Genomic DNA, 19,231 nt, shown 5'->3' on the forward strand with positions numbered 1-19,231 from the left:
GATATTTTTGGACGCGTATTAGCAGTCCTGTTCTAGACTTTTGCCTGAATAAGTTAACAAAACACAAGTTATGGCATCTCCATTATTTACTAATGACATTTTTACGTGAATCGATTTAATAGTCGAGGTTTTGACGTTGAACGATGAATTTTGAATTGGTTTAGGTTTCGTATGTTCACAGGTTTACGAAAGTGCACGATACCTTGGTGTCCGTACTTTTCATAAAACCTATGTTCAGCCACACTAATAGATCATGGCATAGTTAATAAATTCATCATAAAATTAAAATAAATGTTCTAAGGAATTATGCAGTTAAGAACTTATCGGGTATTTGTAAACTGATTGCTTCCTATTTCTACTACTAATATTTTTCGAAAATTCGCAAAGAAACAACACAGTTAACGGTTGTCAATTCGATTTGGGAGCAAAATGGCTGCAATTGTCAAAAAATGTGTCTGTCGAGCAAACCTCTTGTGATTGAATCATGGTAGTTTCACACGAATTGAGTATATCTTTAACATACGCGAAGTGTGAGTTGCAGGAAGAAACGTTGAGCACGTTCTGTGTTCGTGTCCCGCGCTCGCCAGGTCAAGGCCAAAGCTATAAGGGGCGGCAGAGTTGCCAGATCTCGAGGCAGCAATTAAGCTTGGTCTTAGAAAACTGCAAGTATTTGCCAATAGGACGGAGTTATTCTATAACATATGTTATGGCACCTGATTGCGGGTTTTCCGCTTGGTCGTCAAACAAATTCTGGTAATACTATGGACATATTCGGTCTATGCGAGGTCTTTATTGACCGGCCAGTTCAACCTAACCTAACATCCGCATCTAAAATACCACATTCGCAACATTCCCAATTTGAGCAAATGTACATAACTATATATGCTACACATTTTATGACCATTGCAGCATTTGCATTGCGCATTCAAATTGATTTTGATTTGATTGAACTAATTGCATTGACTTGTACAAAAGTGTAAAAAAAAGGGTAAAAACATAATTACAAGTAATTGGCTAATAAATTTAGTTATTGCAATATTGTAACAGCTAAAGCAATTAGCAGGAAACACCAAATTGTAATGGCAGTTAATTAGAAGCAAACATAAATGTAATACAATTAAATAAATAAATAAGACTAGTATCGCCTGTGGTCGAAATTCGGCAAACTTGTATTTTTTTCTTAACTCACTCTATGCATCCAGTTCATTAATTCGTTAATAGTTGAGCAATTTTTGGTGAAAATACTTTCAGCTTCAGCTTAGTGCACAAACACTTTTATACTCAGTTGAGCAGAGCTCACAGAGTATATTAACTTTGACTGGATAACGGTTGGTTGTACAGGTATAAAGGAATCGAGATAGATATAGACTTCCATATATCAAAATTATCAGTATCGAAAAAAAATTTGATTGAGCAATGTCCGTCCGTCCGTCTGTCCGTTAACACGATAACTTGAGTAAATTTTGAGGTATCTTGATGAAATTTGGTATGTAGGTTCCTGGGCATTCATATCAGATCGCTATTTAAAATTAACGATATCGGACTATAAACACGCCCACTTTTTCGATATCGAAAATTTCGAAAAAACGAAAAAGTGCGATAATTTATTACCAAAGACGGATAAAGCGATGAAACTTGGTAGGCGAGTTGAACTTATGACGCAGAATAGAAAATTAGTAAAATTTTGGACAACGGGTGTGGCACCGCCCACTTTTAAAAGAAGGTAATTTAAAACTTTTGCAAGCTGTAATTTGGCAGTCGTTGAAGATATCATGATGAAATTTAGCAGGAACGTTACTCCTATTACTATATGTATGCTTAATAAAAACTAGCAAAATCGGAAAAGGACCACGCCCACTTTTAAAATAAATTTTTTTTAAAGTAAAATTTTAACAAAAAATTTAATATCTTTACAGTATATAAGTAAATTATGTCAAATACAAAAATAAAAGAAAATTTTAAAATGGGCGTGGCTCCGCCCTTTTCCATTTAATTTGTCTAGAACACTTTTAATTCCATAAGTCGAACAAAAATCTACCAATCCTTGCGAAATTTGGTAGGCAGTTTTTATACACGTCGACCGTCTGTCCTTCCGCTCGGCCGTTAACACCTTTCATTTGATACCCATATCGTACAAAAAAATTCTAGGGCCACCCTGGTCCACCTCTATGGCGATATCTCGAAACGGCGTCCACCTATGGAACTAAGGATCACTCCCTTTTAAAATACTCATTAGCACCTTTCATTTCCTACCCATATCGTACAAACAAATTCTAGAGTCAGCCCTGGTCCACCTTTATGGCGATATCCCTAAATGGCGTCAACCCATAGAACTATGGCCCACTTCCTTTTAAGGTACTCTTTAATACCTTCCATTTGATACACATGTCATACAAACACATTCCACGGTTACCAAAGGTTTATTTTCCTACATGGTGATTTTCCCTCATTTTGTATCCAAAGCTGAGTATGTAATATTCGGTTACACCCGAACTTAGCCTTCCTTACTTGTTTTTAACTCACTCTATGCATTCAGTTCATTAATGCGTTAATAGTTGAGCAATTTTTGGTGAAAATACTTTCAGCTTCAGCTTAGTGCACAAACACTTTTTTTTCTTTATTTTGGTTAAAAATAGAAATCCTTCCAATATTTTGCACTATTTTTAGTTTGGCGCCGATATCTTCCCAAGTCAGTGATAATGAACAGAAAGGAAAGAAATTTATATAGAATCCTAAATAATATAAAATAAAAATAAAATAAAACAAGTAAGGACTTGGGGGCTGTACAATAATCTTATCCCGTTCGTAATCTCCAAATAATCGGATGTATAAAATAAGAAATATATAGTGAAGAGATATACATACCTAAACGATTTTTAAGATAAATATAAAATAAAAAATGGCAAAAAACCCCCTTATCTGAACGATCGGTTGTATGGGATATATACTATATATAGCTCCGATCAAAGTGATTTTTTCAGAAAATCTTCTATATTAGAATATATATCACCGAGTTTCACGTTTGTACTTTCTAAATTGCGACAGGAATGACCAAAATCGTCTTATCTGAACGATCGGTTGTATGGGAGATATATGTTATACTGGTCCGATCCTACCGGATCCGACAAATGTCTAATATAATACAAAAATACATCCTTGTGCCAAATTTCATTAAGATATCTCAAAATTTGAGTTACTAGTTTGCGTTCAAACAGACAGACGGACGAACAGACGGACGGACAGACGGACATGGCTATATCAACTCAGTTCGTCGCCCTGATCAATTCGGTATACTTAATGGTGAGTCTATCTTCTATATTTCTCAACGTTACAAACATCGGACCAAAGTTAATATACCATTTCATGTTCATGAAAGGTATAAAAATGTTAAGCACTTCCTTTATATAAATGGACACAAATCAGCGAAAAATGTTTCCTTATATAAAGACATATTCTTCCTAAACTTTTATATTTAAATTTTGACATAGAAATTGCAAAAATATTTGTGAGAAGTAAAAATATAAAAGTGGAGCGCGCATTACTTGGATTGGAAAGTTGGTAGGAAATGAGATATTATTGGCCACTCAATGTTTATGTCAAAATTTAAACATCAAAGTTTAGCAAGAATATGTCTTTATATAAGGAGAAATTTTTCGCTGATTTTTGTCCATTTATATAAAGGAAGTGCTTAAATTTTTTTATTTTATTTTTGTTTTCTCCTTTCTTACATTTTGTCATTTTCTCGGTGTCTTAACCTATCTGTTAAGTTTTACGCTTATAGCTCAATGAGAACTTACATAAAAATCAATCCCAAAATTCCCTTCGTTCCGTTTAATTTTTCTAAATATCTCAGTCCGTGCGCCCCCTAGCGAAACTGTTTTTATTGTGTGATCGGCTGTTATCGACCTCTGAATTAAGCTCTAAATTTTTAGCCTCTACCTCATCGAGAAGTTACTTAAAACCCGTTTCCAAATTTCCAAATTATTATCTAATTTTTCCAATCCGTGCGCTACCTAACGGAATTTTTTTCTCCTTTTGTTCCTTTGTCGCGGTGTCTTAACCTGTCTCTGAGGTTTCATGTTTGTAGCTCAATAAGAATTTACTTTAAATTCGATCTCAAAACACCAAATTTCCAAATTCTTTTCTAAATGTTTCGGTGCGTGCGCCACCTAACGGAATTTTTTTCTTCTTTTCTTAAATTTTCTCGGCATCTTATCCTACCTGTAAAGTTTTACAGTTGTATCTCAATGAGAACTTACATAAAAATCAATCAAAAAATGCAGTCCTTTTCGTACAATGTTTCTAAATATCTCATTCCGTGCGTCCCTAGCGAATCTTTTTGTATCGTGTAATCGGCTGTCAGCGACCTCTGAATTAAGTTTGAAATTTCAAATATCTAGCTCATTGAGAAGTTACTTAAAAGCTGGTTTGAAAATTTCCAAATTGTTATCTAATTATTTCGATCCGTGCGCCACCTAACGGATTTTTTCCTTTTGTTGCATTGTCACGGTGTTCTAACCTGTGTGTAAAGTTTCACGTTTGTAGCTCAATGAGAAGTTATTTCAACATCAATTGCCAGATTTGTATGAAAAGCGGGCAAACATTCAACCGACCTAATATAAAGGAAGTAAAAATTAAATATAATCAAATAAACTGAAAATTATGTTAGAAAAATATATTCATGTCAGTATATTTCATAAAATATAAACGACCTCTAATAATTCGGTACATTGCGTTTTTTTTTTTGGCAAAAAAATTTAGCCAAATGGCAACCGTACGCGTTTATATGTTTGAAATCGGAAAAATGACGCTATATGTCGGTTGCCGTTTTGATCTACAGCCTAAAACACTTTTGGAATTTTTTTAAGTAAAATGTTCAGATTCAGTCAGTGCTTTTAAATAACAATAAAATAAGGTGATATAAAAGAATCTAATATAAAATAAAATAAAATAAGAAATAATAAAAATAGGTAGCATAATGGACAATACAAAAAATGTAATGTTAATTTTTGGAACGAATTTATGTTTTGTTTTGCTCTAAAATGTCCATAAAATCTGGAACTTCAAAAGCATTTTGGGGCAAATTTCCCATAATTGCTATAAATAACTTTAGTTTCATCAAAAGTTTACTCGTTATATGGGATTTCATGTTTTTTGTTTTTTTGAAAGCAACTTAAATAAAAAAACAAATAATATGGTAAATAAAGACCTATGTATTTACGTGTAAGTGAAATTTGCCCAAAACATGGGCCGGTCAAAAATCAATTCTATTTAAGGTTTTTTTGTGCGCAAAAAATTTTTTTGGAAAAACGTTTTAAGATTTTGGTACAGACACTATAGTTAAGTGGCAACAATGGGGAAACCATATTTTATACGAAATGAGTAAAAGAGTAGTTCTCTCACCGCCTGGCGCGTAGGTACATGTATTTAGGTGAAACATTTGAGCAACACGACTACGCAGCTTTTCGAATTTCGAATTAGAGTGGGCTTACATAATAGGTTTGTGTCTTTGAATTTCGGAAAGGGGCCATGAAAATGTTTGGATCCTACAAATGATAATGCTCGAATTAGCAAAAAACTTTTTCTATTAATTATAAACAAATATAGTAACATTTTTTAACAAAAATAGGCCCATATAACTTTTATAAGGTTTTAAGTATGCTAAATATGCGGAAGAGCCTGGCAATTGATTGTATGGACAATTTGTTAGCATATTAATATATAAATAAAATCAAACACCTAAGAACTGAAAATTAAAAACTGTCCACACAAATTATTTAAGTTATGATTAAATGTTAAAGTTATGATTGTTGTGCAAATATAAAAATGCAATAAGAGAGTTCGAAATTTTGTGTATTTGATGTTGGGACTTTTGGTATAGCAAATAATAACTACGGATCGTGAACAAGTTTTTTCATATTTAATTTATTCTTTGCACTTTTGGTTTTGTATTGACAGCTTTTGGTTTGCTATTCAATATTGAAAACATGATGTTGCATATTTGCAAGACGTAGCAAATGCATGGCGGTGTATTATGTTAATGTACTGTAAAAAATATGCTACGGAAGTTTGAAATGCGATGATGCCAGAACATTCGCACAAAATCCTGAAATCCCTTAACATTTAAAAATATAATTGCAATCGTGTAAACATTTTCTGACATAGCTGATTAACACCTTATACCGACCGTTCAAAATCAATAAATTCAATTAACGAAACAATTAAATTTTCTCATTGATTTCATTGTAATTTTATTTGCTTATTTTTTGTTGTTAGTATGCTTGAAATTTCCACTATATAAAACAATTACTATATTCATTGAAGCATGAAATAAAAAGAAATTAATTTACATCTTTACATTTTGTTTGTCTGTGTATACGTATGTACTTGCGTGTCTGTGAATGTCTTTAAGTGGTCGTAATTTATGTGAAAAGTAATAAGAACGAAGAGCTTATCGCCTAACGAATGCCGACGTTAATACATAGTCCATATAAATGTTGTATATAGTATTTGTAGTAAGTTTTATATGTACATACATACCGACACAGTGTTTCCTCATTATCGAATTCAATTACTCTGGAAATAGTAAAGTTGAAATTATAGTTAAAAAGATATAACAAAGGTTTAGTATTTAAATTAAACACAAAATGAAGTACGATGAAAGAGGAAAAGGTAGGAGATTATATAAAATAGGGGCTCCGACCCCAATAGCAACACTTATTAACGAAATTAGCCCTAGATATTCCCTAAAGGGGCTAGAAATATTTTCAATGGTTCCAATATGATTCTTAAACAGTCTCGAAATAGCTCCGAGAACAATTCCAGTATGTGCAGAAATAGTGCCTAAATAACTCCAGAAAAAAAAATAATAATCTTTAAATAAATAAATAAATGTATGGCCGAAGAGATTTTAGGCCGAGCTTCTCTTCCAGTATGCGTCGTGCTCCGCTTGATTTTCCCTACAAATTGGCCGGACGGGACCTACATGTTTTTTTGCCGACTCCTAACGGCATCTGCAAGGCAGATGAGCTTTCACTGAGAGCTTTTCATGGCAGAAATGCTTGCCAAACACTGCCGAGGGGTGACCCCGCTTAGAAAAATTTTCTTCTAATTGAAAAACCTTATTTTTATATTTTTTTATGTTGCTTTGCCCGGGGTGTGAATCCAGAGCATACGGTGTGGTAGGCGGAGCATGCTACCATCACACCACGGTGGCCGCCAACCGCCATAATCTTCAAGTGATTGCAATATTAGTTCACAAACAACAAAGAAACTGTGTTCCGAAATAGTCCCCAAAACAAACCCGAAATTATGCGGAGATAAACCCGAATTGGCCACGAAATAGTCTCGCAATATTTGTTTTATTATTCCGCAAACAACCAATAAACTGTTTGAAACAGTCCCGGAAAGATCGCTAATACAATTCCGAAAAGGTATGAAAGAGTTCTGAAGTAATCTATAAACAATCTCGAAATAGCTCTGAGATCAATTACGGAATGTTCAGAAATAGTGCCTAAATATTTTCCGAAATTTTTCGGAAATTAAGCCGAAATTGTCACGAATCAGTCTGAACGCGATTTGCGATATTAAACTACAAACAACAAAGAAACTGAGCCGAAAAGATCCGAAACAAAATCTCAAAGTGTTCTGAAATAATCTGGAAAACAAACCCGAAATGGTGCGGAGATAAAACCGTAATCGTCACGAAAAATTGCGGAATGTTCTCGATGTTATTCCGCAAACAACCAAGAAACTGTTTAGAAACAGTCCTGGAAAGATCCCGTAATAATGCCGAAACGGTCCCAAAAGAGTCCTGATATAATATGTAAATAATCTCGAAATGATTTCGAGTTCACCGAAGTTATACGAATTATCCTGATGTTATACCAAAAATCATCCCAAAATAGTCCCGCAATGTATCCAATATGATTTCAGAAACAATCGGAAAACTATTCCGAAATGGTCTAAAAATGATCCAAAAATAGCCAAAAAACAGAAATTGTGCTTATTGCTCCCAAAGCGATTCTGATACCATCCGAAAACTCCCTTTTTTTTTTAAACATGATTTGCATACATGCATATATGAACCATGAATTAATCGTGAGCCATAAAAATATAGTAAATTTGAAAGTTTAGTTAATTGGATGTTTCGATGTTTCGATGTCAGTATGTCCATTTGTTGTCTTTGTATCTCAATGCCATCAGAACGGCAAAGCTAATTTGGATGAAACTTGGTTCAACGATAGTTAATAGTATATAAGGATCTACCGAGCATATATTTTTTAAAGAAATGGTCAAGTGTACTGAGAACGCCCCGAAATAGCGACGAATTTATACCGAAAGCAACCATGTTATGATGCGAACATAATCTAAAAATACTAAAAAATAATCTTTAAATTGTTTTAAATATATCCAGAAAAAACCCGAAATTATAACGAAGACAATCCTGAAATTGTACCTGGCGGCCACAGTAGTTGTTGCTGCTATTGTTGTAGCGATAAAGAGACTTCCTGTAGGTTTTGCAGGTTATTATCGAAGTTAATAGTCCTTTGCCGGATATAGATCCCGTACGTTCCAGTAACAAGCAGCATTAAGATATAATCCCGACCATCTCGGGAATGATTTAATATGACCACATTAAACCTTCTAGGCCATCACGTGAGGAACTTGGGGTCACCAAAGGCTCGGCTGCTTAAGAAACAAGATTCGCTACAGGTAGTTTAATTGACTTGGTTGGATAGGCTATAAATGGCGTTGGCATCCACTTTAAAGGGTTGCGCTAACAATCTCTTGAATCAATCGGGTATTTTAATAGCCCCTTACGACAGGCATACCTGCCACGGGTAATCCTAAGCTCCCTAGCCCACTGGAGACGCCGTGTTTTGGTGGTAGCGTGCGCCGCTTACCACAACTAAGGTCCTGTGTCCAAGTCACGGGCAAAGCAACATCGAAAATTTAGAAACAAATTTTTAAAATTCAAAAACGTTTTTCTAAGCGTGGTTGCTCTCGGCAGTGATTCGGCACCACTTCGAAAATAATTCTGCCATGAAAAGCTACTTAGAGAAAATGCAGCTGCCTTGCAGATGCCGTTCGGATGCCGCATAAACATGTAGGTCCCGTTCCGCCAATTTGTAGGAAAAATGTAAAGAAACACGATGCAAATTCGAAAAAGGGCTTCGCCTAAAATCTCTTCGAGGGTAAAAGGGGCTAAGTATTTATTTTTTTAAATTAAATTTGGAAAAGGCATCTTAAATAATGCCCGAAAATTAAAATCACGAAACGGTTCCAAAGTAGTTCAGAATGAACTCGGAAGCTATTCCGAATTTTATCCGAAATAATCCTCAACACAGTTCGAAAAATAACTACGAAATTATCTCAAAATTAACATAAAAACTTTGGATGTGCAGTTTGCCAGAATTGTTAAGACCTCCATTTTTATAACCGATATTCCAAATATCGTTGGTCTAGGTCAAAAGAACTCAAAGTTATATCGATTTATACCGACTGCTATATTAGAAGATAGAGAGAGGGGTGTGACACAGCTCACTTTTCCATAATTGCTCAGACCTCAAACTAAGTGAGCAAGATACAAAATATTATTGGCAAAAGTCAAATAGTCGGAGAGTAATAGCGATTTAAAAAAAAATGTATTTTTAAACCCCAACCCATATGGGCTTTATATACTCAATATTATTACTCCGTACAACCATGTTGGCCTAAGTGAGTGACAAAGCTTATTAAAATGTAATTATTTCCAGGTGGCATAATACTCTCTCTATAGGTCCTTCAAGGCTATTGGTAAATGCATGTGCTTCCAGAGATCGTGGTCCAAAATTTCACATTTATAAAATTGATAAGAAATTATTACATTACGACTCTTCCGCAAAGTCAGTTCGTGTACCATACTCTTTCATGATGATGTTTTTAGTTAAGCAGAATTTAGCTCAGTTCTGAAGGATAGCAGGAATTTCCAATCAGTAGCAGAAAGATTGGTAAAACTCGCCCTTCTTCTTTGCATTTTGGAGTCCACTTTATGGAGTTATGATATAACAGCGCTGATCTGAAAAGAGGCTTTATCATGAACTGCGTTTCCCTTTGATAAGGTGAAACTGCCATCCCTGAACCTGCTTTAACTAAAGAATATAAATTTGGAGCTAAGTAGCTACTGTTTCACAGATACTTGGATAACAAAACATATTTCAATTGAAAGAAAAAAATGCTCGTTAAACTAAGCTAGCAATCATCACACTATTTACTTACTTAGCTACCTAATTTATGAATTCAACGATATCTTTTTTAATTACACATACCCTTGTAAGTATTTAAGCATATGTAATTACGATAAATTGCAATACATTTATGCAGATACGAGTATGCACTTTTTTATGCCGCTCATTCATTACTAAATACTACTTGTTTTACTACGCGTGAGTACCTTTTGTTTACACAAAGCAGCTCGACAAAATCTATGAATAAATAATAGCAGTAAATCGTTTTGTTGTCGGAACTTTTCAAGCGTTTGATTTATTAGCTTTTTACGCCATTGTTGCTACTGTGTACGTATGTGCTTTTTGTTCCTATATTTTCTCACTTATTAAATAATATTCAAAGGGTACTAGTCGCAGCTCAGTGTAGTGTGTGTCTATAAGACTGAGTAGCTGAAGATTGTCGTCGCGAACACAACGTCATTGATATGTATTGATATTAGCCTTGCCAAATGTTCCGTATTGGCCGGAACATCCCGTATTTTTCACAAATTTTAAAGTCTCCCGCCCGGAAATGATATGTCCCGGTATTTTTACAATTAAAATTAACATGTAAGGACGGGACTGTCTTCGGCTGTGCCGAAGACTTCATACCTTTCATGAATGGGGCTGAACAATAATTTTATCCCGTTCGGAATCTCCAAATAATCGGATGTATAAGATACGAATTATATAGTGAACAGATGTACATACCTAAACGATTTTTAAGATAATAGTAAATAAAAAATGACAAAAAAACCCCCTTATCTGAACGATCGGTTGTATGGGATATATACTATATATAGCTCCAATCAAAGTAATTTTTTCAGAAGATCTTCTATGATATATTAAAATATATATCACCGAGTTTCACTTTAAACTTTCTAAATTAAGGGAGAAATGGCCAAAAATCTTTCTATCTGAAAGATCGGTGGTATGGGATATAACTATATATAGCTCCGATCAAAGTGATTTTTTCAAAATATCTTCTATGATATATTAGAATATATATCACCAAGTTTCACGTTTATACTTTCTAAATTGCGACAGGAATGACCAAAATCGTCTTATCTGAACTATCGGTTTTATGGGAGATATATGTTAGTGGTCCGATCCTACCGGATCAGACAAATGTCCAATATAGTACAAAAATACATCCTTGTGCCAAATTTCATTGAGATATCTCAAAATTTCAGGGACTAGTTTGCGTTCAAACAGACAGACGGACGGACAGACGGACGAACGGACAGACGGGCATGGCTATATCAACTCAGTTCGTCGCCCTGATCAATTCGGTATACTTAATGGTGAGTCTATCTTCTATATTTCTCAAAGTTACAAACATCGGGCCAAAGTTAATATACCATTTCATGTTCATGAAGGGTATAATAAATTATAATCTGCTATGAAACATGGCCATATTTGCGGCTTCGATTGTATTCAGGTCATTAGCATATTGCATGCAACTCTGTAAAGAAGAAAAATTCATCCCTACTGTGGTTTTGAATATTTTCAATGTTTGACATTTCGCACACCTAAATATTCAGTTTGCAAGGCAAGTGTTGTGTTTTAAAATAACGTTTGGAAAATGAATCCATAGAATATTCAATTCGCATTACACACAGTAAACGTATTAATTGTTAGCCTGTTTTATAAAAATATTTGTTATAAATAAATGAATTTAAAATATTTAATTCTATCTAAACATTATTTCGCCGAATGAGCAACCCATACAAATATATATAAATGTTTCTTACTTTTCAAATGTCCCGGGAAATTTTTAAAAATCCCGGGAATTTGGCTCAAATTTGAGGTTTGTCCCGTGAACCCGAAATAAAAATCTGGCAACCCTAATTGTTATATAGATTTTCGCTGTCAATGAGATAATCAAAAGTTGCTATTCCTTAGATGGAAGGTAAGTCAAAGTCTCCAACCAGGCTTTAGAAATATTTCAACTGCTTTTAATTAAATACAAGAAGCTCGGCCTCTTCGCGTCATGTATGCAAATGTGTACGAACGTCATACTATGCTAAAATTGTATTCACTCACTTTATTACTTATAATTTATTTAAATTATTAACTAGGTTTTGTTCGATTAATCAGGCTTTGGTAATTTGTTTCGTGGATATTGTTGACACGCGTAAGTACTTTTTACCCATGTAAACACAATCATATGGCACGTATTAACATATGTTTTTACATATAACTACACCCAGCAAAAAATTGTATACTTATATAAAGTTTGCTCTGATTTTCGAAAGTTCTATGTTCTTAAAGAAGCAGATATAGGACCCCAAAATTAGCATACGGATATGATCAGCACGACGAGCTGAGTTGATTTAGCCATGTCAGTTTGTCTATCTGTCTAAACACAAGCTTGTTCCTCACTATTTAAGATGACTTGATGAAATTTTGATCCCCGATTAATCATTTGTGGGAAATGACCGTATCCGAATACTAAGCATGTATCTCTTATACGAAATATTGATCAGTGAATAAAGTTTTCGTCCTTCCTTATTTTAATAGCTTAAAGCCTGAAATTAAACCAGATGTTTCCTTCTATGGCATACATTTTTGTCTGAAAAATCGTCAAGATCGATTTTAGGTATAACTGAAACCTATCACTCCTGCTCTCGTCCTATCATCGAATAGAGTATAATTTTTTCTTCATTTTCTCCTTTAAACTCGTGTACTTTCCTTATTCCTTCTATATCCACTTCCTCCTCATTCCAGTTCTCCCTTTCACTACCAAACCTATTCACCACTACCACTCTTATTTCCGCTCCAAGTCCCATTCTATTTCCCACTAAAACACACTTTTTCAGTCCCTCTACTTCTCCTACCTAAATTATTTCCATAAAACAAATATTTGATACCCCCTTCAGAAATTTTCGGAGCTATGGCGAATCAAATTTGTTTCATTCACACACTCATTGGTGCCCCACTTCTGCGGCTTCTACTTCTCCCACCTAAATTACCTCGTATATAGAATCTACTTATAGAATCTACATTAGAGTGGTCCTTATTTTTCTACTTTTAAATTAACGGGACACCCCTTAAAATCATTATTTACTCAAAAATACTGATTGCGTTTATTCTGTTTTTTTTTTTTTTTTGTAATGTTTTTAGAGATCTCTTCCGAGGGTCAAACTTTTCGAAAATCATTGTAATAATATAATGATAAAACAAGAAAAAAAGAGAAACTAAACTTTAATGTAGGTTTTCCAAAGGTCTCCTTATAACCTTCAATTGGAGGATAATTAGAAGTCGCTCCCAACTATTGAATTTTTTAAGGTGTATGGTACCCTTACGGTACTATTTACTATTTTACTTTTTGCAGTAACTCTCAACGATTTGTACGTCGCAGGATAACTTAAATACGATTTAAGGTTATTAGGAGACCTTTGGAAAACCTACATTAAAAGTTTAATTTTCGGTTTTTTCTTGTTTTATCATTATATTATTACAATGATTTTTCCAAAACTTCGACCTTCGGAAGCGACCTCTAAAAACCTTACAAAAAAACAGAAACGCAATCAGTATTTTTGAGTAAATAATGATTTTAAGGAGTGTCCCGTTAATTTAAGAGTCGAAAAACAAGGACCACCCAAATGTAGAGTATATGTATAAGTCGATTCTATATATGAGGTAATTCAGGTGGGCGAAGTGGGGCAGCAATTGAGGAGAATACTGAAATAGTTTCTCAGGATAGAGAACCAATTGAGATGATGCCCTGGCACTAGCAGGACCTCTATGCCGGAAATCGCCCGGTGAATTCGGTACTTAAAGAAAAATTCGCAGAAATAGTAGAGGAGGAACGCACACTCCCTAGGGAAACACGCGTCACTCTAGCTCAACTTCAATCTGGGTTCTGTAACAGGTTAAACTCTTACCCATACAAAATCAAACCCGACATAAAAAATGTATGTCCTCCTTGCAATGTGTCCCCACATAACACCAACCATCTCTTCAATTGTAATGTGGAGCCAACGCCTCTAACACCCCTCTCATTATGGGCCACCCATGTTGAAACAGCAAGTTTGCTTGGACTCCCGTTAGAGGACATTGATGACAATTTGCGATTGGTCGCACCTATTGAATGGGGCGAAGTACTGCTACAACAACAACAATAACAACAAGATGGCGCCCTGGCTAAAAATTAAAAAAAAAATTCCACCCGTATAAGGACCACCCTTATCTACATACATATATACCAAATATTGCATAAATTAAAAATAAATGTAAGGCGCGATTTGAGTCGTGCTCCTTTTAATTTTTCTTCAATTTGGCGGGACGGGAGTTCATACTGAGAAGCACTACGGCTTGCTAATCGCATTTGCTATGACTCGATACAAAGAGCAACAGAGCGCTTCCCAAGGCAGTCGGTTCTATGTACCGGACCGACTCGGGATTTTTCCCGACCAAGGACTGTCATTTCAGTGTGACCCCATTTAATTTGTTGCGTCCCTCCCACAAATTTTCATCCTCCCAGCAGCTCCTTGCAGCAGGACTGCTCCATACTCTCTTGCTCCGGGAAGGCATCGAATCCAATCCGGGTCCGTCTCCTGACCCCGGTCCTGAGAAATGGTTTTGCTGCATCTGCCGGAAAAGAATCTTTTTAGGACGGTCATATTCTGTTCAGTGTGTCTCGTGCAAGGGATGGTTGCATCGGACAGGTTGTTCTGGGCTTGATCCCAAAACCCGACGTCCTCGTAACTTTTATAAATCTTTTGTGGCTCCTTGCTGCTCACGCCCAAGGGCGTCCCGTAGTCTACGCCTAAGCGCCCCCCCCCCCCCCCCCCCACTACCTTCCAGCAGCCACGCTGTTCAGCAAGCCACAACAAGTACCCGCTGCTGCTCGCGCCCCACGGCACCAACAACTCAAACAGCTGATACCGCTCATAACTACTACCTTCGTAATAGAGTTGGTAGCAATGCTGAGCATCAGCCCCTGCCCCCGTCTTCTCCCCACCCCCCCCCTTTTCCGGCAGCAATCGTGCAGGTCAGGGAAACAGACTCTTAGTCCCTACCTCCGTTTGCACCGTCTGCCAGCACAGAATATATAGGTTTGCGACATCCGCCCAATGCAGCTCCTGCCTTGGGTGGTGCCACTCTCCTAGATGTTCTGGTCTCCGCGACGTCAACCCCCCGACGGGTTTCATCGCGCCATGTTGCCAGGTCGCAAACCCAAATCATCCGGGTACCCCAATGCTTGCCCAAGGACACCCAGTCCTAGGGCCACAACAGCAATTGCGTCCTGGCCTTCCACAACCCAGGCGTAGTCACCCGTCACTTACCCCCAGAGTGGCGGCGTCTCCCCTTATGCACTTCAGAATTCTGCAGTTAAACTGTAGTGAACTAACTGGGAAGATTACGGAGATAGTCGATTTCATGAAGCGGCACAACATCCGCATTGCTGCGATTCAAGAGACTAAACTCACAGCAAGATCTGCATTGCAGACCTGCTCTGGGTATAATGTCCACAGGAAAGACCGCGAGAGCGGAAATGGAGGCAGCCTCGCGTTTATCATACACCACTCTGTGCAATATTATATATCTGATCCTGGCATCGACCGCAGGGACAATGTCTTAGAACGTCAAGGCCTATCTGTACGGTCAGGCGATGCAAACCTAGAAATCATCAACATCTACATCCCTCCTGCTACCTGTTGCCCCAGTGGATACCGCCCTAATATCAGGGCTTTACTCATTGGCAACAGTCGCATTATCTTAGGCGATTTCAATGCCCATCATGATCTATGGCATTCAAACTTGCGGGCGGACAGTAGGGGTGAGATGTTGGCGGATCAAATTGAAGAAACGACGTTCTGCACAATAAACGGAGACGCCCCACACGTATGGTAGGAAGCTGTCACAGCTCGCCAGATATCTCAATCGTGAGCGAAGAACTCGTAAACTGTCAACTGGCAGCCGATGGTAACATTGGCATCCGACCACCTGCCCATACTTATTTCGCTCGAGCGTACCGCCGACTTCATCGTCACCGAAAAACGCACTTTTATAAACTTCAAAAAAGGAAAGTGGGAAGAATATAAATCTTTTACAGACAACCGATTTGCTGCCCTCCCTATCCCGACTGATGCCCGCCAAGGGGAGCGTGCCTTCCGTAAGGTCATTGAATCCGCCTCGGCACGTTTCATTCCCGCCGGGAGAATTCCCGAAATCCGGCCCCACTTCCCGGCGGAGGCCACAAACTTAGCGAGAGAACGTGACCTTATAAGACAGCTTGATCCAGGCGACCCACAAATAAGGGATATAAACCAACGCATCAGATTGCTTGTGGACGAACACAAGCGGGCGAAATGGGAGGAGGACCTAAGAGGTTGTAACCTCTCTACCGGTGTGGGTAAACTTTGGTCCACCGTAAAGTCCCTATAGAATCCGACTAAGCACAAAGACAAAGTTTCCATCGCCTTTGGCGCAAAGTGCGCGAGCGCTTTCTGCCGACAATATATAATGCATCCTACGGTCGACAAGGATAGACGGAGAGCCAATAGACACGCACATAAACACAAATTCAGCGCGTCACCACTCACCATCACCGCTAAAGAGGTTGAGGACGCCATTGGTCGCGCTAAACCATCCAAAGCAGTGGGCCCAGACGACATAGCCATGCCGATGCTTAAAAGCCTAGGGAAAGAGGGTTTCAAATATTTAGCGCATGTCTTCAACCTGTCTCTTTCCACCTTTGTCATATCCGAGAAATGGAAAATGGCCAAGGTGGACGCAAATTATCTGGGTGGTCGGCAGACATCGGTGCAATTTAGAAACGAAACATCAAAACCAATGAGAATTAAACAAGGGGTGCCACAGGGTGGTGTCCTATCCCCACTTTTGTTTAATTTCTACATATATAAGCCACCCTCACCACCGGAAGTAGTCACAATCGTTACCTACGCTGATGACTGCACAATAATGGCCACAGGCCCAGGCCCAAAGATCGATGCGCTATGCAATAAAATAAACGGCTCCTCCCTGATCTCTCCAGATTTTTCGCCTCGCGGAACCTGGCATTATCACCGACTAAATCTTCCGCCACCTTATTTACAACGTGGACGTCCCAAATGTCGACCATTTTGAAGATCCACGTCGATGGCACTACGCTACCGACTGTCCAACACCCCAAAATCTTGGGTGTGACGTTTGATCAGGATCTACATTTTGGTGAGCACGCAGCCGCAATTGTTCCGAGAATTCAGAGCCGTAACAAAATCCTCAAATCCCTCGCTGGCAGTACCTGGGGAAAAGATAAAGAAACGCTCATGACTACATACAAAGCAATTAGCCAGCCGATTACGTGCTACGCGTCACCCATATGGTCGCCAAGCCTAAAAATTAGCCACTGGAAGAAACTACAGGCCTGCCAAAATACTTCTCTCAGAATCGCCACGGGCTGTCTTCTTATGTCCCCAGAACACCATCTGCATAATGAGGCGAGAATACTCCCCATCAGGGAGAGAAATGAGATGCTGACCAAACAGTTCCTGTTGAATACCCAGAAACCTGGGCATCCCAACAGACATCTGATTGATGCACCAGCACCGCCTAGGGGCTTAAGGAGTCATCTCCGTAAGCATTTCGAGGAAATACGGCACCTGAGAACCCAGCCGTATGAAGCGAAAAAACACAAGCAGGTCCTTGGTGAACTCCATAAACAGGCGTCGGACCTTTATGCCCGGTGAATCCAGTACTTAAAGAAAAGTATCCAAAACTCGCGGAAGAGGAACGCATACTCCCCAGGGAAATGCGTGTCACTCTTGCTCAACTTCGATCTGGATACTGTAACAGGTTAAGCTCTTACCTATCTAGAATCAACCCCGACATACAAAATGTATGCCCCGCTTGCAATGTGTCCCTACCTGACACCAACCATCTCTTTAATTGTAATGTGGAACCAACGCCTCTAACACCCCTTTCCTTATGGTCCACCCCTGTTGAAACGGCAAGTTTCTTTGGACTCCCGTTAGAGGATATTGATGACAATTTGTGATCGGTCGCGGCTATTAGGTGGGGCGAGCATTGCTACAACAACAACAACAGCAACAGAGTTGACTCCGGTTTGATATTACTCCGAAAAGCGTTTACACTACACTTCATATTTTTGTATGTATATATACATAGTTATGTACATTTATGTATAACAAAAAATCGCTTTAATTAGTAACCTCCTTCCAAAAGCGGCAATGCAAAAAAGCGAAATGTAATAATATCATGAAAATTACAATCTTAAAACTTTGTAAACATATTTTGTAATAAATATAGTATTTACAAACATAACATTCAAGTTACCCATATTGTAAGATTTTTATTTATTTTCTGACATTCATACATGCCGGCCGTCGTGGTGTGGTGGTAGCGTGCTTCGCCTACCACACAAAGGGCCCTGGGTTCAACTCCAGGGCAAAGTAATATTGAAAATTTCGAAAAAAAAAATTTTTCAGCTCGAAACGAATTTCCTACTCACCCTCGGAATTGATGTGGCAAACGCCTCGAGTGTATATCTGCCATGACAAGCTCCGCAGCAAAAATTCATCTGACTAGCCGATGCCGTTCGGTGTCGGCATAAAACATGTAGTTCCCGTCCCGCCAATTTGTAGGGAAATTTAAAAAAGGAGCACGACGCAAATTGGAAGAGAACGTCGGCCTAAATCTCCTCGTAGGTAAATCCCCTCAAGTATTTATTTATTTTATTACATATATATAGATATGGATATATTTGCATGTAAGTTCAGCAGAGAAATACAAATATTTACAAATGACAATAAAATGTAAGAATTCATGGCGTTTAATCACGGCGTTGGATGTTGATTTTTTACAAATACGCTTAGAAAGTGAATGAATTAGTGTACACAAATACACACACACACACAACCAAACACAAGGCTTGTAACAAATCTTCATCTAAAGTTTATATTAGCTTTAAGTGGGATCAAAAGAGTCGCTGACATAAAAAGTCAATTACGAAA

The 19,231-nt window shown here is 37.7% G+C and overlaps 1 protein-coding gene across 8 annotated transcripts in view; it reads right to left on the reverse strand.

Annotated features, from left to right (window-relative positions):
* Positions 1 to 19,231, reverse strand: part of cv-2 (crossveinless 2) — a 278,727-nt gene that overhangs the window by 187,502 nt on the left and 71,994 nt on the right. For 7 of the 8 annotated variants that reach the window (XM_067776468.1, XM_067776469.1, XM_067776464.1 and 4 more), the window contains exon 3: positions 6,541 to 6,576. The exons of the other annotated variant lie outside the window; for it this stretch is intronic. The gene's annotated coding sequence lies outside the window, so the exon portion shown is untranslated. The remainder of the gene's footprint in view (positions 1 to 6,540; positions 6,577 to 19,231) is intronic. 8 annotated transcript variants of the gene reach the window in all.

The sequence above is a fragment of the Eurosta solidaginis genome, chromosome 3 (assembly GCF_040869045.1).
Source record: "Eurosta solidaginis isolate ZX-2024a chromosome 3, ASM4086904v1, whole genome shotgun sequence".
NCBI classification, from domain to species: domain Eukaryota; kingdom Metazoa; phylum Arthropoda; class Insecta; order Diptera; family Tephritidae; genus Eurosta; species Eurosta solidaginis.